The following is a 23,226-nucleotide window of genomic DNA, read 5'->3' as shown; positions in this document are numbered from 1 at the left end:
AGCTCAGATCAGAGCCATCCCTGCCCCTGTCCAACTGACTTGTGAAATCGACCAATCACAGAACAGGACAGCAGAATCCTGGCCCTAGGGCCCAGGACCAGGGAAAGAAACACAGCCTGTGTTTGGGACCTGAGCCAGAGAAATGAACACTTTATCCCCAAACCCAGAACCCAGGAAATACGCCCTGACTCTGAAACTAGTACCAGAATAACACTCTTGGCCCCTAGAATCATAGTCAGTGAAAGAAATGTGCCCTGGCCTTAGATGTAGTGTCAAAAAGCCAAGAAAGGACAGTGAAAGAAACACAGTTTGGGCTTGAAATCAGGGCCATCTCTGCTCATGGCTCATACTGGCCAATCCCTGGGCAGAAAATAAACTAACCAATCACAGTTGACTCTGCCCCCTAGACATTCTATATCAACTGCCCTTCGCAGTCAGTTGTGAGCTGTTCTCTCCACTCTAGTAGAGGCAGCTACTCTCCTGAACTCCTCCTTCCCAAATAAACCTCTTTCTCAAACGAGTTTTGGGTGAAGACCTTCATTGACTGGTGAACAGAAGAACCTTGCTGGGGATGTCTTATAGTGGAACAGGCAAGGGGGAGCTGAAGAGAAGAACCTTGCAGGGACTTCCAGTAGTGGACTGACAAAGAAAGAGCTGGTAACACTGATCCTGAGATTGTGGCAATCCAGGATAGGAGCAGGATTGCTGTGTCCTGTGGGAAGATTATACCCCATCACACCAGGTATATCCTGACATTCCTGAAGAGACAGGATACCCTTCCTTGCTGAAGTAGTTCCAGGCCTGACTCTCCAGAGAGGTCAGAAAAAATTCCTTTCCAAGGTTGTGTTGTTTCTTTGCAGTCCCAGCCATCACAGCTGTGCTACACAGCTTCAGGTGTCCAGGACACATTCAGGGCAGAGCTCTTGTTCTAAGTAGCCCCAGGGGTCCAGGATACGTTGCCCTCAAGGGCTAAACTTTTTCCAGCTCAGCCATCACAGCTGTGCTAAAGAGCTTCAGGAGTCCAGGACACCTACAGGGCAGAGCTCTTGTTCAGAGTAGCTCCAGTTATCCTTGATCCCTCACCCTCTAGGTCTAAACTGTTTCCTTGCAGTTAAATCCATCGATTTACTAACATTCTGGTGTTAAAACCTGGAACACCAAACCCACAGTTTTTGCAGTTTACTCACACCCACATCTTGGCTCACAACGATCTGGAACTGCAATTCCAGGGGATCCAAAGCCCTCTTGGGTGTCTGTGGCCAGCCTCCACACAAGGTACACAGAAAGAATCCATGCAAAATATTTAAACATCTAAAATAATTAATTGAAGACATGTTGGGTACATTCCTGTTGACATTAGCTACTGCACGATTCTCTAATATTTATTCTCTTGATTTGTTTGTGTTCTTGTCTCTCTGATGCAAGTAGCTCACTTTCTGATTTTTGTCTCCATAGTCTAATTTACTATCACATACCCATGAAAACAGTGTTTTTCAACCTGTGGGTAGTGACCCATTTGGTAATCCTAGGACTCTCTTTCACAGAGATCACCTAAAAACTTATGAAAATATAGATATTGACAGTATAATTCATAACACTCACAAAATGACAGTTATGAAGTAGCAAGGAAAATAATTTTATGTGGAGGGTCACCACAACATGAGGATGTGCATCAGATGGTCACAGCCTGAGGAAGGTTGAGAACTAGTGCCTTAGAAGGTGATTAGCTTGTGTGTTCCAAGAAGTGAGGGTATGAAGGAGGTGAAGGAATGGGCCAGGCTGGGGTCCTCTTCTCTATTTGCAATACTGCAGACATAGGAACACAAAGACATCGTTCCTCTCACAGGCAAATATGTTACATGTCAAATTAGTGGGAATTACCAGTAAATATATTTCTCTTTCTTTGCAGGTATCAGTTATCAGTCAAGAGAATACAGGTCCATTGCATTTTTGATCTTTAAAGTGGAGATCTCATTACCAGGAGAAAAGCTGTTTTTCACTTTCCTGCAATGGAAAGGTAGAAGATGAACTTCCAGGTTTGGAAATGAATTCTTTCCTTTGGTGTGTATGTGAAGTGTGTGTGAGCCCCCAAACCTCTACTTGTTTGATTTTCAAACGAAGCTGACTTCTGAAACAAAATAGGCTGTGCTGTGTTCCTTTAAACTATGTATACCAAGATTAACAACAGACTTGGACAAAAGTGTTTTTACTCTGAACAGTTTCATTGAGACAGCTTGAGCTTTGATTTGTGATAGGTGGATCTGAGTTTCATTGCTGGAAGTACAATGGGAACCATGTTTAATGATCTTTCCCTGAGTTTTGCTTGAACACATGGGTTGTAGTCAAGCAGTTTGCTGGCAATTGTGTTTTCTGGGATGGATCCCAGGTCATTATGCCTGCATGCAGAGTGATCTGCTGGCATTGGTGTGCTAGTGTATTGTATCAATTTCTTTTGTATTTTGTGGAGTGTGTGTGAGTGTGTATTAATGCTGATACATTTACAGTCAAAACATACATCGCAGAACCTACATACTGAGAGGGCTAATGTCATAAAGGCACTTTCCAGCACGACTGACAACTCCAATTTGATCCCTGAGACTGAAATGGTGAGAGGAGAGAACCAACTCCTATAAAATATCCTTGGACCAGGCCTGGAGAGATGGCTCAGAGGTTAAGAACACTGGCTGTTCTTCCAGAGGTCCTGAGTTCAATTCCCAGCACTTACATCGTGGCTCACAACCATCTATAATGAGATCTGGCTCCCCGTTCTGGCCTGCAGGGATACATGCAAACAGAACACTGTATACATAATAAGTAAATAAATTAAAAAAAATATCCTTGGACCTCCACACTTCTGCTTGGCACATATATTTATTGCCTTCCCAGAGACCAGGTTGTCCTTGAACTCACAGAGACCAGCCTGCCTCTTCTTCATGAGTACAGTGAGTAGAGGATTGTATAAATATTCCCTGCCTCCTGTTCATGTTCTTCCTGCCTATAAGTTCTCTGCATTTCAATGTGCCAAACTGGCAGACTGATGAGGCCTAGGGTCCAGGAAGTTAGCAAACACCCTGATACTTGCTAATTATCTCTACTAATGATATCTTGGTGTATGCTTATGATCAGGTGCATAACAAACATATCATTTTGGGGTCAGAAAAGATGACTCAGCAGTGTATACCACTCTTTGCTCTGTCAGAAGACCTGATTTGACTCACAGCACCCACATCTTAGCTGACAGCAATCTGGAACTCCAATCTAGGTTATCAAATGCCCTCTTGGATGTTTGTGGGCAGGCCACACACAAGGTACACAGAAAGAATTTGTGCAAAACATTTAAACACCTAAAAAAATCAATTGACAACACATAAGCATGTTGGGCACATTCCTGTTGATATTAGCTACTACAGGATTATCTAATATTTATTATCTTCATTTGTATGTGTTCTTGTCTTTCTGATGCAAGTAGCTCACTCTCTGATTTTTGTCTCCGTAGTCTAATTTACTATCACATACCCATGAAAACAGTGGTTCTCAAATCTGTGGGTAGTGACCCATTTGGAAATCCTAGGACTCTTTAGAGAAGTCACTTAAGACCTTCTGAAAATATATATAGATATTGACTTATAATTCATAACACTCGCAAATTGACAGTTATGAAGTAGCGAGGAAAATAATTTTATGTGGAGGGTCACCACAACATAAGGAAGTGCATGAGATGGTCACAGCCTGAAGAAGTTGGAGAACTAGTGCCTTAGAAGGTGATTAGCTTGTGGGTTCCCAGAAGTGAGGGTATGAAGGAGGTGAAGGAATGTTCCAGGCTGGGTTCCTCTTCTCTGACACTATTTGCAATCCTGCAGACATAGGAATACAGAGACATTGTTCCTCTCACAAGCCAATATGTTACATTTCATATTAGTTGGCATTACCAATGAATATATGTTTTTTCTTTGCAGCTATCAGTTATTACCTCATCTAGGGAAGACAGGTCCATCTCACATTTGATGTTCTTTAAAGTGGAGACCTCAGTACTGGAGAAAATCAGTTTCTCACTTTTCTGCAATGGAAAGGTAGAGGATGAACTTTCTTGGTTTAGGAAAATAATTCTTAGGTTTGGTGTGTTTGTCAAGTGTGAGTGGGCCCAAAACCTTTATTTGTTTGATTTTCAAATGAAGCCATCTTCTGAAACAAAGGAGGCTGTGCTGTGTCCCTTTAAATTGTGTATACCATATTAAAAACAGACTTAGAGAAAAGTGTTTCACTGTGAACACTTTCATGGAGATGCTTGAGCTTTGGTATGTGATAGGTGGATCTCAGTCTCACTGATGGAAGTACAATGGGGACGATGGTCAAGGATCTTTCCCTGGGTTTTGCTTCAACATGTCTGTTGTAGTCAAGCAGTTTGCTGGCAATTATGTTTTCTGGGGTGGATCCCAGGTCATTATGCCTGCAAGCAGAGTGATCTGCTGGCACAGGAGTGTTTGTGTATGGTTTCAATTTCATTTGTGTGTTTTCTACTTTGGTGTGAGGGTGTGTGTGTATGTGTGTGTGTGTGTGTGTTAATGCTAATATATTCTCAGTCAAAGCATACATCAGAGGGCCACTGAGAGGGCTAATCTATAAAGGCACTTGCCAGCATGACTGACAACTCCAATTTGATCCCTGAGACCTAAATGGTGAGAAGAGAGAACCGACTCCTATAAATTATCCTTGGACCTCCACACTTCTGCTGTGGCACACATGTTTCTTGCCTTCCCCCATGCACCAAATAATTGAGATCAGAGCCCAGCCCGCCTCTGCTTCATGAGTGCCGGGAGTATAGAAGTGTACCAACATGCCCAGTCTCTCATTCATGTTTTTCTTGCCTATAAGTTCTTTGTGTTTCAACATGTCAAACTGGGAGCCTGATGAGGCCTAGGGTCTAGGAATTTAGCAAACATCCTGAGGCTGGCTAATTATTTCTACTAATGATATCTTGTCCCATGCTTATGGTCATGTGCATAACAAACATATTCATTCTGGGGTATGGAAAGATGATTCAGCAGTATATACCACTTTTTGCCCTGACAGAGGACCTTGGTTTGATTCACAGCATGCAACGAGGGAAAACGGGCTGGCTAGAGAAACCCACCTTGACCCTGGAGCCTAGAATTAGGGAAGGATTGCTCATATAAGGCCAGTGAGAAAAACACAGTTTATCTCAGATCAGAGCCATCCCTGCCCCTGTCCAACTGACATGTGAAATCGACCAATCACAGAGCAGGACATTAGAATTCTGGCCCTAAGACCCAGGACCAGGGAAAGAAACAGCCTGTGTTTGGGACCTGAGCCAGAGAAATGAACATTTTATCTCCAAACCCAGAACCCAGGAAATATGTCCTGACTCTGAAACTAGTACCAAAATAACACTCTTGGCCCCTAGAATCATAGTCAGTGAAAGAAATGTGCCCTGGCCTTAGAGGTAGTGTCAAAAAGCCAAGAAAGGACAGTGAAAGAAACACAGTTTGAGCCGGGCGGTGGTGGTGCACGTCTTTAATCCCAGCACTTGGGAGGCAGAGCCAGGAGGATCGCTGTGTGTTCGAGGCCAGCCTGGGCTACCAAGTGAGCTCCAGGAAAGGCGAAAAACTATGCAGAGAAACCCTGTCTCGAAAAAACCAAAAAAAAAAAAAAAAAAAAAAAAGCGGTGGTGGCACACGCCTTTAATCCCAGCACTCGGGAGGCAGAGCCAGGCGGATGGATCTCTGTGAGTTCGAGGCCAGCCTGGTCTCCAAAGCGAGTTCCAGGAAAGGCGCAAAGCTACACAGAGAAACCCTGTCTCGAAAAAACCAAAAAAAAAAAAAAAAAAAGAAAGAAAGAAAGAGAGAAGAAAGAAAGAAAGAAAGAAAGAAAGAAAGAAAGAAAGAAAGAAAGAAAGAAAGAAAGAAAGAAAGAAAGAAAGAAAGAAAGAAAAAGAAACACAGTTTGGCCCTGAAATCAGGGCCATCTCTGCCCCTTACTCACAATACTGGCCAATCCCAGGGCAGAAAATAAACTAACCAATCACAGTTGACTCCTCCCCTTGACATCTTATATAAACAACCCTGCCTGGTCAGTTGTGAGCTGTTCACTCCACCCTGGTGGAGGCAGCTACTCTCCTGAACTCCTCCTTCCCAAATAAACCTCTTTCTCAAAAGAGTTTTGGGTGAAGACCTTCACTGACTGGTGAACAGAAGAACCTTGCTGGTGACCCGTCCAGCAGGTCAGGTTATTAGGTAGGACCCGAGGAGGCACCTCCTGAAAGACCAATGGGGGCGAGAGAGAAAGGAGACCAGGCACATAAAAAGGACAGAGTCAGTCTGAGTCGCATCAAGGTCTCGTTTATTGCAAGGCAAGGCAGGCTTATATGTACTGGGGGATAGGAGAAGTGAATAGGGGAAGGGGGAGTGATGGAAAATGTCTGAAGAATAGGATCAGGGTGAGGTCTCTTTGGTCCAAAGCTTGTGCAACTGACCAACCTGAACATGTTTCAGGAAGTTATTCTAAAAGTACATTTTGTGGTTTTTCCAGGAACAAGTGTTTTTGTAAGTTAGTGATGAACGGGTGTTTTTGTAAGTTAGTGACGATTATCAAGGGTGTAGTCATGCCAGATCATCCATATTTTGGTTCCCAACATGCTGGGACATCCCATGGTGGACTGAGCAAAAGAGAGCTGTTAACACTTAACCTGAGATTGTAGCTCTTCAGGATAGGAGCAGAATTGCTGTGTCCTGTGGGGAGACCATCCCCCATCACACCAGGTATATCCTGACATTCCTGAAGAGTCAGGATACCCTTTCTTGCTAAAGCCGTTTTAGGCCTGACTCTCCGGAGAGATCAGAAAAATTTCCTTTCCAAGGTTAGTCTGTTTCTTTGCAGTCCCAGCCATCACAGCTGTGTTAAACAGCTCCAGGTGTCCGGGACACCTTCAGGGCAGACTTCTTGTTCTGAGTAGCTCGAGGCGTCAGAGATCCCTCCCCGTCTAGGGCTGAACTGTCTCCTTGCAGTTTCAGCCATCAGTTTGCTAACATTTTAGTGCTGAAACCTGGGACACCAAACCCAGAGTTTTTGAAGTTTACTTACACCAACATCTTGACTGACAACCATCTGAAACAGCAGTTCCTGGGGATCCAAAGCCTTCTTGGATGTCTGTGGACAGGCCACGCACAAAGAACACAGAAAGAAAACATGAAAAACATTTAAACACATAAAATAATCAGTTGAAGACATACAAGTAAGTTGGGTACATTCCTGTTGACGTGAGCTACTGCATGATTCTCTAACATTTATTCTCTTCATTTGTTTGTGTTTGTGTCTCTCTGATTCAAGTAGCTCACTTTCTGATTTTTATCTCCATAGTCTAATTTACTATCACATACCCATGAAAGAAGTGGTTCTCTTCAGGTATGTAGTGACCCATTTGGGAATCCCAGGACTGTCTTTCACAGAGGTCACCTAATACCTTCTGAAAATATAGATATAGACATTATAATTCATAACACTCACAAAATGACAGTTATGAAGTAGCAAGGAAAATAATTTTCTGTGCACTGTCACCACAAGATGAGGAAGTGCATCAGATGGTCACAGCCTGAGGAAGGTTGAGAACTAGTGCCTTAGAAGGTGATTATCTTGTGTGTTCCCAGATGTGAGGGTATGAAGGAGATGAAGGAATGGGCCAGGCTAGGTTCCACTTCTCTGAAACTATATAAAATACTGCAGACATAGGAACACAGAGACATCGTTCCTCTCACAAACAAATATGTTACATGTCAAATTAGTGGGAATTAAAGGTAAATATATTTCTTTTTCTTTGCAGCTATCAGTTATTACCTCATCTAGGGAAGACAGGTCCATGACACACGGGATGGTCTTGACAGTGGAGAACCTACTTCCAGAGACAATCTGGAATCCTCACGCTTCTGCAAAGGAAAGGTAGAGGATGAACTTTCTCGGGTAAGGAAATCAATTCTTTTGTTTGATGTGTATGTGAAGTGTGTGTGAACCCCAAACCTTTATTTGCTTGATTTTCAAATGAAGCCGTCTTCTGACACAAAATAGGCTGTGCTGGGTTCCTTTAAATTATGAATACCAAAATTCAAAACAGAACAGGAGAAAAGTGTTTCACTCTCTTTTGCTCAGTTTCTTTGAGGTCGCCTGAGTTCTGGCATGTGATAGGTGGGAGGGGGGAATGGACCTGCCTGGACTGAGTCTACCAGGTCAACCCCGGTCCTCGGGGGAGACCTTGATCTGGAGGAGGTGGGAATGGGGGGTGGGCTGGGGGGAGGGGTGGGCGAGAGGGGGAGAACAGGGGATTCTGTGGCTATTATGTTGAACTGAATGGTGTTGTAAAATAATAATAATAATTATAATAATAAAAAAAATTAAAAAAAAATAAAATAAAAAAAAAATTAAAAAAAAAATTATGCAAACCAAGATTTAAAACAGACCAGGAGAAAAGTGTTTCACTCTCTTTTGCTCAGTTTCATTGAGTCCACCTGAGTTCTGGCATGTGATAGGTGGATCTGAGTTTCATTGCTAGAAGTAAAATGTTAACCATGTCTAATGATCTTTCCCTGAGTTTTTCTTCAACACATGGGTTGTAGTCAAGCAGTTTCCTGGCAATTGTGTTTTCTGGGATGGATCCTGCGTCATTATGCCTGCATGCAGAGTGATCTGCTGGCACTGGAGTGCTGGGGTATGCTTTCATTTTCATTTGTATTTTGTGGAGTGTGTGTGTGTGTATATTAATGCTGATATATTTACATTCAAAGCATATATATTAAGGCCACCAAATGGCTAATGTCATAAAGGCACTTGCCAGCATGACTGACACTTCCAATTGAACCCTGAGATTGAAATGGTGAGAGGATAGAAACAACTCCTAAAAATTATCTTTGGATCTCCACACTTCTGCTGTGGCAAACATGTTTCTTGCCTTTTCCCATTCACCAAATAAATTGAGACCAGATTATCCTTGAACTCAAAGAGACCAGCAGGCCTCTACATCATAAGTGCAGCGATTAGAGGAGTGTACCAACATGCCCAGCCTCCTATTCATGTTCTTCCTGCCTATAAGTTCTCTGCATTTCAATGTGCCAAACTGGCAGGCTGATGAGGCCTAGGGTCCAAAATCTTAGCAAACACCTTGAGGCTGACTCATTGTTTCTACTAAGGACATCTTGGCCTTTGCTTATGATCATGTGAATAAGAAACATATTCATTCTGGGGTCTTGAAAGATGACTCAGCTGTGCATACCACTTTTTGCTCTGGCAGAGGCTCTGGGTTTGATTCACAGCACCCACATCTTGGCTGAGAACCATCTGGAACTCAGTGCCAGGGGATCCAAAGTACACCTAGGTGTCTATGGGTAGGCCACACACAGAGTGCACAGAAAGAATGCATTCAAAACATTTCCACCCCTAAAATAAATCCACTAAAGTCATACAAGTATGTTGGGTAGGTTCCTGTTGACATTAGCTACTGCATGATTCTCTAACATTTATTCTCTTCATTTGTTTGTGTTTGTGTCTCTCTGATTCAAGTAGCTCCTTTTCTGATTTTTGTCTCCATAGTCTAATTTACTATCACATACCCATGAAAACAGTGGTTCTCAACAAGTGGGTAGTGACCCATTTGGGAATCCTAGGACTTTCTTTCACAGGGTTCACCTAACACCTTCTCAAAACATAGATATAGACATTATAGTTCATAAGACACAAAAAATGACAGTTATGAAGTAGCAAGGGAAATAATTTCCTGTGCAGGTTCACCACAACATGAGATAGGTCATCAGATGGTCACTGGCTGAGGAAGGTTGAGAACTAGTGCCTTAGAGGATGATTAGCTTGTGTGTTCCCAGAAGTGAGGATATGAAGGAGGTGAAGTAATGGGCCAGGCTGGGATCCTCTTTTCTGACACTATTTGCAATACTGCAGACATAGGAACACAGAGACATCGTTCCTCTCACAAGCAAATATGTTACATGTCAAATTAGTGGGAATTATCAGTAAATATATTTCTTTTTCTTTGCAGCTATCAGTTATTACCTCATCATGAGAAGACAGGTCCATCTCACTTTTGATGTTCTTTAAAGTGGAGATCTCACTACCAGGAGAAATGCTGTTTTTTACTTTTTTGTTGATATGAGTGTCATTGTTAGAAGTATGATGGGGATGATGTTGAATGATCTTTCCCTGAGTTTTGCTTCAACACGTGGGTTGTAGTCAAGGAGTTTGCTGGAAATTGTGTTTCCTGGGATGGATCCCAGATCATTATGGAAGCAGAGTGATCTGCTGGCACTGGAGTGCTTGGGTATGCTTTCATTTTCATTTGTTTGTTTTCTTTTATTCATGTGCTGTCAAGTGTGTGTGTGTGTGTATGTTTGTGTATATTAATGCTAATAGATTTTCAGTCAAAACATACATCAGTGGGCCACTGAGAGGGCTAAACTGATAAATATTCTTGCCAGCATGACTGACAACTCCAATTTGATCCCTCAGACTGAAATGGTGAGAGGAGAGAACCGATGTCTATAAATTATCCTTGGTCTTGTCTCCTTTGCCCCAACCCTATCACATGGCATCACAGTCAAATTTGATCAAAGCTTGAGCTTTGGCATGTGATAGGTGGATCTGAGCGTCCTATCCTGGAAGTACATTGGGGATGAGGTTGAATGATGTTTACCTCAGTTTTTGCTTCTATGTCAGACTTATATTCTAGCAGTTTGCTGGCAATTTTTGTGTTGTCCCTGGAAACGGTACGGTGCAGGACTGTATTTCCACTTAAATCACTCAGGTGGGAATTAGCACCCTGAATCAGTAATATAGTTATGCATTCTACATTGCCCCTCTGTGTGGCCTGTTGGTATTGTATAAAGAAAGAGACATTCAATTCAAGAAAGTCAAGATAAATATTTCTAAAATTGCATTGAATAGTTACACTTAGATCAGAGAAATTGCTCAGCTTATGCATATTTCTCTCTCTTTTTAAGACAGGGTCTTCTTAAGTACCCTAGTCTTGCCTAAATTCATAATCTCCCCACCAAAGCTTTCCAAGTGACAGAATTTCAGGAGTGTGCCAATACACCTAGATATTAAAGCATCTCATCAGCACTAGTTGGTTGCTGTTATAGTGAGGGAGGTTGCTTGTTCATTTGTTTTGCTAACTTGACACAGGCTGAAGATCCCTGGAAAGAGGGATCCTCACTTGAGGAATTGCCTCTATCAGACTGGGCTGTGGGAAAGTCTGTGGAGCATTTTCTTGATTGAGGTTGATGTGGGAGGGCACCTCTTCCAAGAGGTGGTTGCACAGCTTGGCAGGTAGTCCAGAGTATTCTAAGAAAGCTGCAAGCCTTGGAAAAAGCCATGGAAAAGCAGCATTGCCCCCATGATCTCTGCTTCAGTTCCTGCCTCTGGTTCCTGACTTGAGCTCCTGCCCTGGTTTCCCTTCATGATGGACTGTGATGTGGAATTGTGCACCAAATAAACATTTTCTTTCCCAAGTTGGTTTTGGTCAGGTTTATCATAGCAACATAAAAACAAACAAGGACAAGATCTAATGCAATTCATATTAAAACTGCTGTCTAAGAGCTACCTTAATCAAGGGTGTGTAGTCTTCATCATCCTGGATGTCAATAGAGGCCTTTTTGGATAATAACAATGTTACCATGTCTGGATGATTGTGTGCCCAGGCGTATTGGAGTGACATCCTACAAATTGAAAGGATATTTTAGGAAATTACAGATTATCATATAAAGGCACATTCAACTGTAAGTACTAGATAGCAAACTTCATTTCCTTCTGATGTAAGAGAAGTAACTGGAGTTTTATTATTTACTTATTTCTCTACTCAAGTGTTCATTTGCTGTGCTAGGGATATAGTGCATGGCCATCCCATTTAAGGTAAGTGTTCTATCACAAGTTTCAGTCTTCCTTAGAGCAGCGCATCTGCATAACAGAACACCCAACAGACTGAATTCAGCTTGGATTTAAATCCTACTTTAATTGCTGTTATAAACTAGTTATATATTATATATAGTAGTATTCAATAGGTAGGATTGTAGACCAGAGCCACTGTGCCTACTTTTTCTTTATTTCACGTTTTAGCATCACTGACATCTCTGCCACTTATAATTCATGATATTTTATGACTATTATTGGCAATATTACATGTTATATATTAGGCTTTCTATGAGCTCCATAACTCAATTTTCCCATGCACAGGATGGGGATTCAACACTGTAGCTATCTTACATTGTCCTACTGTGATGCTTCAATTCACATCTTCAAGAGCATGGACAAGTGCTTCCAGCACCTGACATTCAGTGTTTGGTGGATACAATAATGATTAGTCTTCCTACTGACAACAAACACAATATTCCAATAAAGAGAAATAACAGAATTATACCTACTCTTAAGGCACATTTTTTTATTCAAATATGTTTACAATATTTTAAAACAATATTCCCCAAGATGACCTTGAACTTGGTAATCCTCCCAGTAGGCAGGATTGCAGGTCAGTGCCACTGTGCCTACCTTACTCTTTATTTCACATTTTAGCATTGCTAAAATCTCTGCCATGATATTTTATGACTATAATTGGCAATATTTTTAACTCTGCCACTATAAAAAATAAAAGGTTATCTTGCAGTCCACTGTGCCTTATATAAAATGAAATATGATATAGTACACAGGCCCATGGCAATTCTACAGGTCACTTGTATCTATGTAAATTTTAGCTCTTAAAACTATGAAAGGCAAACAAGATGAAAATAGCAGTAACAAAAATCTAAATCCTCAGTCATTGATACTTTGATTTTTTTCACTTCTCAATGCCCAAAAGTAATATTTCTATATTTGCTGCCAACAGGGACACAGCCTAGTCCTCAGACAATAGACAGAGTGTCCCTGATAATCCAGACACCAAATGGTAGCAAAGCAGGCCATAGTGCTTTGCCTTGCAACCTCCAATGAGTTCATAACTCCAAAAATGGCAAATATAAGGAGATAACCCACTGCATCATAGCTCCCTTGCTTTTATTTTCAAAAAGCTTTAAACCAAAAGAAAATTAGGATTCAAATGAGCATGAGTCTTTGTAGTCAATATTTAAATTTATGGAATGTAAGGAAAGCTGACTGGGCTTTATGTGTATGCTGTATAGGAGATACCTAAGTTCCATGTGGGGAATAAATGGATTGACAGAATGGATAAATACAGTTGAGAAATTTAGTATTTTTAAAGAATGTGTTTATTAAGCAAAGACAATTTTGAAAATATAATTTATTGTTCTATTATTTGTATAAAGCAAAGCACTGTCAATTGGAATTTTGGAATAGAGGTACCTGCAGGGCCTCCAAAGCAAAACACTGGGGGAGTTGGGTGATGTGTCAGGTCCTTACAGTCCTGCAGCCATGAGAAAATACCTCCCTAAGACTGGCTTGATGGAGATAGAAAAAAATCCATCTGGAGTGGGCCAATCCAGACCCAAAAAAGACAAATACTGTTTTTGATTTGTACTTTTTTTCCTTTAAAAGTCTGATATGGGAACTACAATCTGAATAACCACAGAGGTTTGGTACTTGGTAAAGGACCAGAAGGGAGGAGAGTATCTCTCAAGGAAGGGGAAAGTCTATAGTGTGTTGAAGATATACATGAGCACTAGATTAGGAGGGTTTAATTAGAGGAAGATGGGAGAGAAGGATAAAGGAGGGAATATGAGCAGGGACAATCAACACTGCAGACCCTTTGAAAAACTATATGGGAACTGACTACCCCAGAAGCTTCCTATACATAAGTGATAGGAATCTAAACGGGCTCAAAACATAATAGGTTTGACAAGGCTCCAATTAGACATCTTATGCCACTATCTTAAACCTCCTGTGCCAGGAACAAGGTACAGCCTGTTGAGTCCTTAACCAAAGGGACCCTCAGAAACCCCCAAATAGCACAGGGTATTTCCAAGGCTGTTGGTGTCTCTGCACAACCTGATGTGAAGGTCTTGTTTCTGAAAGTAACACTTCTGTCATTGAACATGGAGAAGTTCAGCTGACGTCTAACTAGATTCTTCACCTACTAACCAGAGTTCATGGTACTGGAAGGCAGTCTGTACTGGAGAGAAAGGTAATCCTCAATATCTCTCAGCTACAAACCCTGGGACCCACAACAGCACCCACATGGAGCTCACAACCATCTGTAAATGCAGTTCTAGGGAATCCAGCACCCTCTTTTATCTTCACAGGCACCAGACATGCACACAGTGTACCATATGCATGCAGGCAAAACATAATACACGTGAAATAAATGTAAACTTTAAATAATAATGTAATGCACTTATCTAGTAAGTTCACTCTATTAAAGTATACAATCCAGTATGGTTTTCTTAGTATGTTCTTAAAAGTATGCAATCATCATCCTATTTGATTTTAAAATATTTTTGTCATTGGAGAAGAAACCATTTATTCACTAGTAGTTATTCTTCATCCTCCAGACCCCACCCCCTATCAGCTACCAATCTAACTTTCTGCTTCAGGTTTATCACTCTGGGTGTTTAATAGAATTCAAACCAGCTAATAGGAAACTATCCCATTCTTCTGTCATTTTGCTTCTTTCACTGAGTTTAATGTCTGTGATGTTTATTCATGTTATAGGATGTAGCAGTACTCTACCCCTTTTCAGGGCTAGATACTTGACCATTGTATTAACACAGCACCCTTTGTTTACCCATTCATCAAGCAGTAGTTATCTGGGGTTTCTACCTTTTCTCTATTATAAATGCTGTGCATACTCTGGTGCTAGTGGCTGCATCATTGTATAGCTATACTTCCAGCAGTTATGTAGCAGGTTCCTGTACCTTGGTTCCTCCACTCTCTCTTATGAGCCCCAGCACCTGTACATGCTAGACAAGTGCTCTACCCCTAACCTCAATCCTCAGCATGCAACATGTACACTTCAAAGTTTCCTTTTTTTTCATTATTTTATAGTGATTACATGTTGAAGAGACAAATAAAATGAAAGCAAAATGCTAGCAAAATTAATTTCACTTGCTTAGTTTTACATTTACGGTAATTTATAAAGGTATTCAAAATTCAGAATATGCAGCCAGAAGTGGTGATACATTTCCTATAATCCTAGCATTCAGTGGGTGGATGCAGGAGCATCTTCACTTAAATGAGACCAGCCAGAGATACATGAGATCCTGCCTTAAAAAAAAAACAAAATAATAACAACAAAAAACAAAAACAAACAAAAACAAAAAACCCACAAATTAACCCCCCAATGAGCATATAGTTGACTTTGTATCTCTACAATTAGAGGTGGCATGCAGTTTTGTAGTATAGAGAATGCTTAAGATTCCAGCTTAGAGAGATGTTGAGACCATGGTTGGAGGAAGCACAGGGACAAATAGCCAAACTGGTGGAAATGCATGAACTGAGAACCAATGGTGGAGGAACCCCCATGGAACTGGACCAGGCCCTCTGGATAAGTGAGACAGTTGATTAGCTTGATCTGTTTGGGAGGTCCCCAAGCAGTGGAGCCAGGACCTGTCCTTGGTGCATGGGTTGACTTTTTGGAGCCTGGGGCCTATGCTGAGGCACTTTGCTCAGCCTTGGTGTAGGGAGGAGGGGACTGGACCTGCCTTGGCTGAGTCTTCCAGGCTGGGCTGACTCACCAGGGGAGACCTTGCCATGGAGGAGGTGGGAGTGGGGAGTCAATTGGGAGGGGAGGGCTGAGAGGTGGGAGGAGGGAAGATGGGGGAATCTGTGGCTGATATGTGAAATTAAGTTAATTATAAAATAAAAATATTATAAAAAAAAGATTCACGCTTACTCTGAGTCACAACAGAACCCACCCTACTTTTAACCACCCCCTGCCATTTATCTATCCAGAGGCTGCTTTTTGCCTCTGCTTGGCTTCAAACTGGGGGTGAGAGTATAATGAGATGTCTGAAAGGCCCACCCTATGCAAAAAGTAAATCAGGCAAAGAATTTGTATGTGTGGCAAGCCTATTTTCTGAGGCCCTCACACTGTCTCCCCACCCACTCACAACCCTTTCCAGGAAAAGATCAAACATCACCATGTATAGCTTCTCAGTGAGTATTTAGTTTGGCGATCTGAGTTATCTTGGGCATTTTTGTTCTCTATTTAATCTCAACAACCACCATGAAAGATGGAGAATGGAGTCCCGGGAGGAGGTAAAGGAGCATATGGAACTCAAGTTTATAACCCAGACCCAACACCCTGGTTCCATCCCAGTTTTTCCCACAACCTCTGTTTCTGTTTCTGGAAGGACTGTCACTGTGGTCCTTTTCCATCTTCTAATTGCCTTATGGTGGAAAAGGTGACCTGGGTGTGATGGGCTTGGCGGGGTCAAGAGGACCAATGGTCACTGAGTTCAGTGTGTGGTCCAGAGGGACATTCCCAGGCCCTCTCACTAAGACTGGGGAGCAGCAGTTGTCCACAAAGATGGGGAGGGCAGGACTGGAGGACTGTCACCCTGTGCTGGGGAGTCAGGCCTTTGGGGGACATCATGCCCTGGGCTACAGGGACACAGGGATCATGTTCCTGTTGTTCTCTTTGGCTATCAGGGTTTTGCCTCTGGATTAGGCTTTTGAGGGCTGAGAAAAGCTACATTGTTTTTAAGCCTTGTATAAACACAAACCCCCAGGACATCTTCCTGTTTACTACTGCATGCCCCTTAAAACTCACAGTAGAGTCCAGAGACCTAAGCAGCACATTCAGGAGTCCTTCCATTCTTACTGCACACCCAGCTGTCTTGGAGGCTGATTATAAGCAGTCTGATTTCTTTTAGGGCTTCCCAGGATCCAGAGTAGAAAAGGTCAATCCTTGTCTCTCCTGCCAGACCAGATCCTAGAGTTGGTGGTGGGTAGCATCCCAGATTTTGGTCTGGGTACATTACTGGAGTTGGAGGTGAGTAGAAGACAGGCCCAGCTCTCTCTTGAGATATCAACTGCAGCCATCATTCCTGGCTACTCCTCTGTCTTTCCAGAGACTGATTTTTGGGCTGAGAGAGAAGAGCAGGTCTCCTGAGGCAGGGCAATTCTGGTATAAAGGACCTCCCAGTGAGGTTCCTGTTCCTCACAGGGAGTAGGGAAACAAATGAGAACCAGGTAGGGAGTCATCCTCAGTCATCATAGGGGTGCAGGAAGAGAGGACTTAGGCTAAGGCCAGGTTTCTATCACACAGCCTTCTCTTCTACCAAAATAAAACAAACACCAACAAGCACCTGCAGACACATGCCCTGTGTGATGAGGGGATCTGAGAGTCAGGACTTTCTTTGTTTCCTTTTACTACCTAACTTGAAGAGATCTTAGGGGTGCCAGGCAGTGGTGGTGTACACCTTTAATCCCAGCACAAGGGAGGCAGAGCCAGTCAGATTTCTGTGAGTTCCAGGCCAGCCTGGACTACACAGCAAAAGTCAGGACAGGCACCAAAACTACATGGAGAAACCCTGTCTTGAAAAACAAAACAAACAAACAAACAAAACAACAACAAAAATCAAAAGAAAAAAAAAAGACTTAGTGGGTCTAACCAGAAAGCAAACTACATATTATCTGAGCCTGGAGCTTTGCAAAAATGAGGGAGTTGGCCTAGGATATATCAGTTTGACATGCTCCTCCCTAACTACCCCTCACCACACACACAGAGAAGTACAATATTAGTGCATTGACCCTCTCTTTTGGTTTTCTCCTAGGGATCCAGAGGTGAAAGGGGTGACTAGGATCACAAAGGAGAAAAGTTAATGGCAAATCTGTCCAAGTGATGTGCTGCAATAGAAGTGGGAGCTCCCCCACCTGTGGATTGAGGGATAGTCATCATAAAAATGGCTGACCAAATGTATCCACAGCCAGTTCCAAGTGGCATTTCAAAACAGTCACAGTATTTGTTGTTCTTTCACAGGGTTTCCCTGGATTTCCTGGAATGCTGGGGCAGAAAGTAAGTGTCTAGAAGTAGAGATGACAGACTTAGGTCCACCAAACAGCAAATGGAGCCTCGTTTTGGTCCTTCAGGCAGAATCATTGATTTTAACTAGAAATTAAAGTTTAAGTGGAAACTATTTAATGCTATCCATTTCAAATCCATAGGAGGAAAAATATTCTAATGAAAGTGATTTTTTGAATAATATTAAGATTGTCTTACCTTTGAGGCCACCATTAATGAACAAGAAATTTAAGGAATATCATGTGATAACATATCCATTTTGAAATTGACAAAATTTTTTTTAGAAGTAATATCAGGAACAAATTTATTTTTTCTTTTTATTTATTATTCTTTCATACAACTCATACCAACATAATTTTCCCTCCCTCCATTCCCACTCTCATGCTCCTATACCTCTGTTCTTCCCACTTCCTCACCACATCCCCCTTTTCTCCCAGATCTGTTAACAACTCCTCTGTTTCCCTTCAGAAAATAGAAGGCTACTCAGGTATATCAACCAAACATTTCATAACAAATGCAATAAGACTAGGCGCAAGCCCTAAAGTTCAGGCTAGACAAGGCAACTGAGTAGGAGGAAAGGGGGCCCCAAAACAGTTTAAAGAATCAGGCACACTAACATGTACACTGTTAGGAGTTCCACAAAAGTGCCCAAGCCAAAAACTCATAGCATATATGCAGAGGACTTAGCAGAGATCCATGCAGGCTTTGCGATTGCTGCTTCAGTTTCTGTGAACCACTATGACTCCTCCTTAGTTGATTTTGTGGGCCATGTTCTCCTGGTGTCCTTGACCCTCTCGTTCCTGGGATCCTTTCTCTACCTGTTCTTCAGGGTTCCATGAGCTCTGCCTAATGATTTGGCATGGAAATCTGCATCTGCATCCATCAGCTGCTGGAAAAAGCCACTCCGATGATGAGTGGGATAGGCACTGACCTATGAGTATAGCAGAATGTTGTGAGGAAGAATTTCACATTTTTGTTCTATTCGAGGTCTCTGAGTGACCCAGCTTCTGGTTCCAGGTCATGCCTGCCTGAAGACCAGACAAACACCCCCTGTCCAACCCTAGGCCATACCTGCCAGAAGACCAGGTGGGCCAGCTGCCTGTGGATCTCCCTCTGTAATTAATTTTGAACTCTAATTTGATAATCTCTTATATAAATTGCTACAATACTACAAAAGGTACAGAACATATTCCAGTAGAAACACAATAAAAACATAAAATATTTTATTATATGCCAGGAAAAGCAATGGAAACAATGGTGGCTGTGTCCTGGCTGGTTTTTTTTAAATCAACTTGACACAAGTTAGAGATACATATGACCGGGGAATCCATGACTGAGAAAATCCCTCCCAAGTCTGGCCTGTAGTAAAGCATATAAGACATTTCTTTAATTAGTGATTAATGTGCACAAGGTTATGCAGGTTTCTGTGAATGTTTGAAGCTGACTATGCTAAGAGCATGTCCAACAGGAGAGCTTCCTCCTCCTATTAGTTCAACACCACATTGGTTTGTTTTCTCTAGCCTTTTATGAATGCTTGAGGAAAAGAACAGGAACCTTCTTACCTTCCTTCAACCTGTAGGATATCTGAGAACAATTTCAACTTAGCTTTAACCTTTGCCTCTCTGTTTGTTTACAATTGAGACATTTTTTCTCTGTGGGACAATCCTGGCTGTTCTGGAATTTGTTTTGTAGACCAGGCTGGCCTTGAACACACAGACATCCACCTGCCTCTGCCTCCCAAGTGCTGAGATTGAAGGTGTGTGACACTAAGGCTTCATGCACCTTAGCCTCTTTAGGACTTTCTGTAACAGAATAAAGAAAAGATCCCCTCTCCTAAGCTTCACGAGCGTGCTTTGAATTGAGAGTAAGATTTTGAGAGGGAGCTGCCTCGTCCCTGGTAGAGAATTCCTCATTCTATTTAGCCTTGTGGGCAGTGAGGAAGTAATTAATCATATCCTCATCTAATACTCTATTTTTTATTTTCTATTCTTTTTAACTTTTGTTGATTCTTTGTGGATTTCATTTCATACATTCAGAGCCTACATTTTTCCACATCTCCTCACATCTGCCCTCTGCTTTTGCAACCTCCCTCACAAATCATAACCAAATTTAAAATTAAAAAACAAAACAAAACAAAACAAAAAACCCAAACAAACAAAACAAAGAAACAAGACAAAACAAAAGCAAAAGCAGCCAAAAAAGAAAAATCTGGTGGAAGTTGTAGTGTGGTCCTTTGAGGCACAGTTTACCCTTTAGTCCATTCATGTTTACTTGCAAGTGTTCATTGCCATGAGTCATTGTTCTAGCTCCAGGCCAATGGTTTCTGCTACACCATGGATAATGAGGCTCAGTGGGGCTCCTCATGTATATACTGTTATCCTGTGTCGTGGAGATCCTGCTATTTTGGATCTCTATGTTCATCCTCTTCACATGCTCCAACAGTTCATAAATGATTTGGATGTCGGGTTGGGTTAACTCATAGCCCTGATTCTGGGCCTGGATGGTAGCTGGGCTAATCAGTTCTCTAGCTTTCCCTCATCATCTCTACCTGGAAGAGCTACCCAGCACTGTCTTGCCTAGCTCACCAAAGGCACCTGTAGCAAGGAGCAGGGCCAGTTCTCCTGTTCAAGGCCCTGACACTGAAGTCTCCCTCATTCATTTTGCCAGGGCCAGCTCTATTTTTTTTTTCCAGGGAAAGGTGCAGGGCCCTGTTTCCTGATTGCTGTAGGGGGCATGAAAAGGGGTGCTGGGTCAACACTCATGCTCTTATGCACTCAGGACTGGGGCACCTGTGACCTCAATAACATGGTCATCCATCTCTAGTGTGCTGCCCAAGTGGAGTGTAGGTCCCACTCCCCTGTGTGCTATTTCTGGTGTAGGGAAGGGCTAGTTTTCTCACTCTTGCATTCCCAGGGCCAGCTCTCTCACCTGCCATTGGTAGCAAGGGACAGAGGGGAAGGACATCTTTCCCTTCCCCATGCCAACACATGGAAGATGGGGGTGGGGAAGGGGCCAGCTCTGTTGCTCCCATATCTTAGGCCTGACTCACCTGCATCTACAACAGAGGCAGCTCTAGTGTGCTTCACAGATGGGAAGCAGAAGCTGCTTTGTCAAATTTCACATCTGGTGAGGGTTAGGGCAAGCTATCGTACACTTGTGATCTCAGTGCCATTACACTCACCTGTCACAGGTAGTAATGGAGGAAGGAGGGAGTACATCTTTCCCTCACCATGGCTGATCGGGGAGCAAGGTGGAGTCTCCTGTTCTCATGCCTTCAGTGTCAGCTTACCTGACAACTGAGTCAGCTGTAGTCTGCTTCTCAGGTGAGGTATATGCCTAGAGTGAGTTGTGGGGCCATCTTTCCCAAGTCTAGCAGCAAGCTCTCCCTTTCATAAGGCCAGCTTACCTGCTACAGTATTCAGCAAGGGGCAGGGCCAGCCATCCCAGTGCCAGTGAAAAGTGGGACTGACTCGGTACAAACTATTTCCAATGACCCCCTTGCTAACACAGGCCATAGACATCACCGCAGATCCCAGCTGTAACAGTACTATGAACCCAGACATGATCCTTGGCAGCAGCTTGGGCCCAGGCACCATCACAACTCCAGTGGCAGAACAGGCCACTCAAATTGGTGGCTGACTCGGTCACAGCAATGGCTCCTGGGCACTACCATCTACAGAGCCCTTTGTGGCAACTAGATTCACAGACACCACTACAGACCCCAGCCTGAACATGGACATGGACTTAGACATGACCCTACACAGAGGTCCATGCTAGGACATGTCCTTGGATCTAGGTAGCAGCACCAACCACCCAGATCAGCATGGCCTGGGCATACCATGGTCCTCAGACACCAACATGTTCTGAGGTAGCAGATCATACCCTATGGCACTCAGTGATAATTATACTTTCATTGATTTGTGAGCTATCATGTTGACTTTATTTTCAGTTTGACTATTCTTTACTGGTTTTGTTTAGTTAAATTCTGTAATTATTATTTCATTCAACTGTTTCTTTTGTTCTGTCTTTAATAAATCATTTATTTGTATCTCTAATGTCCTTGATCATATCTCTACCTAATATTAGGAACTCCTTGGCTTATGTTTCATCTAAATTGCCTTTCTTGGGGCATATTACAATACAGTTTCTCGCTTCAAGAGGAGGCATATTGTCTTAGTTTTTCATGTTTGTGTATGTTCCCAGTGGTCTGGACAACTAGGGTTTGAATTGTTTATTAGATGAGATATCTGATCTCATCTTTGATGTATGGTATTCCTATCATGAGTTACTCTTGCCCCAGTCTGGTGGCAGACACTGGTTCTCTGAGAGGAAAAAGTTCTGTGGAACAATGGATAGCCCCATGGAATAGAGATGGATTTGAATCCTTACCTGGGACCAAACTGTATTTGGTGACACTAGGTCCCTAGTACACAGTGGTTCTATGGATCAGTGGGAAGTAATAAATATATGGATATTGCATAGAAGGAATGGGATAAAAGTGGGGGAAAGAGTGTGATGTTCATTTGTTTCCTGGTTTGAGGTAAGGTCTTCTTCAGTGGTACCAGCTGGCCAAGAACTCACTTTGTAGACCAGCCTAGCCTTGAACTCAGAGATCTGCCTCACTCTGCCTTGAAGTGCAGGGATGAAATGAAGTTTAAATGTCTATGACACAACGTTTGGCTTTCTTTTTGAGTTTTTACTTAGTTTAGTTTTTATATTTGGGATAATAATGCTCTGTCAGATGTACGTCTGGCAAGGATCTTCCCCTACTCTGTCATATTACTTTCCATGGGTTTGATCATTTCCTTATGTATACGACAGCTTAGTAGTTTCATAAGGGCACAATTATTAGTTGTTGGTCTTGATTTCTGAAAAATTAGAGTCATGTTAGCCATACTTCCATACACCTACACAATACAGGATAGTCTGTTTCCTTCCAGCAGAGTCATAATTTAAGGTTTTATATTAAGGAATTTTATCTATTTGGATTTTACTTATGCAGAGTAATAGAGATGAGTTTAACTTATTTCCTCTGCATTAGAATAACCACTTTCACACACTATCTTGTGAATAGAGTATCTATTCTCAAGTGTTTGTTCTGGCATCTCATCTTTGTTCAATATGAGATGTCTTTACTTGTGGTATCCATCATTGGTTCTATTTCCTGGGGTGTGTCATACTAGGCTTACCATTCCTTTCCTATTTCACAGATTCTTGGTGTACCTTATTATTTCTTGGCAAGATCACTA

General features: G+C 42.3%; 1 long non-coding RNA gene across 6 annotated transcripts; it reads left to right on the top strand.

Annotated features, from left to right (window-relative positions):
- The first annotated feature begins 436 nt into the window (after positions 1-436).
- LOC143270148 (uncharacterized) lies at positions 437-22,032 on the top strand. Of its 6 annotated transcripts, none has more exons than XR_013047122.1 (6): positions 449-817; positions 1,910-2,036; positions 3,957-4,070; positions 7,842-7,971; positions 17,730-17,971; positions 18,965-22,032. It is a non-coding gene; the product is annotated as an uncharacterized LOC143270148 (long non-coding RNA). The 6 variants fall into 6 exon arrangements; XR_013047121.1 differs by having other exon boundaries at positions 7,835-7,971; XR_013047124.1 differs by lacking the exon at positions 3,957-4,070 and having other exon boundaries at positions 437-817; positions 7,835-7,971.
- The last annotated feature ends 1,194 nt before the right edge of the window (positions 22,033-23,226 follow it).

This window comes from Peromyscus maniculatus, chromosome 22, assembly GCF_049852395.1.
Source record: "Peromyscus maniculatus bairdii isolate BWxNUB_F1_BW_parent chromosome 22, HU_Pman_BW_mat_3.1, whole genome shotgun sequence".
Lineage (NCBI taxonomy): Eukaryota > Metazoa > Chordata > Mammalia > Rodentia > Cricetidae > Peromyscus > Peromyscus maniculatus.
This window is presented reverse-complemented; position numbering and strand designations above follow the sequence as displayed.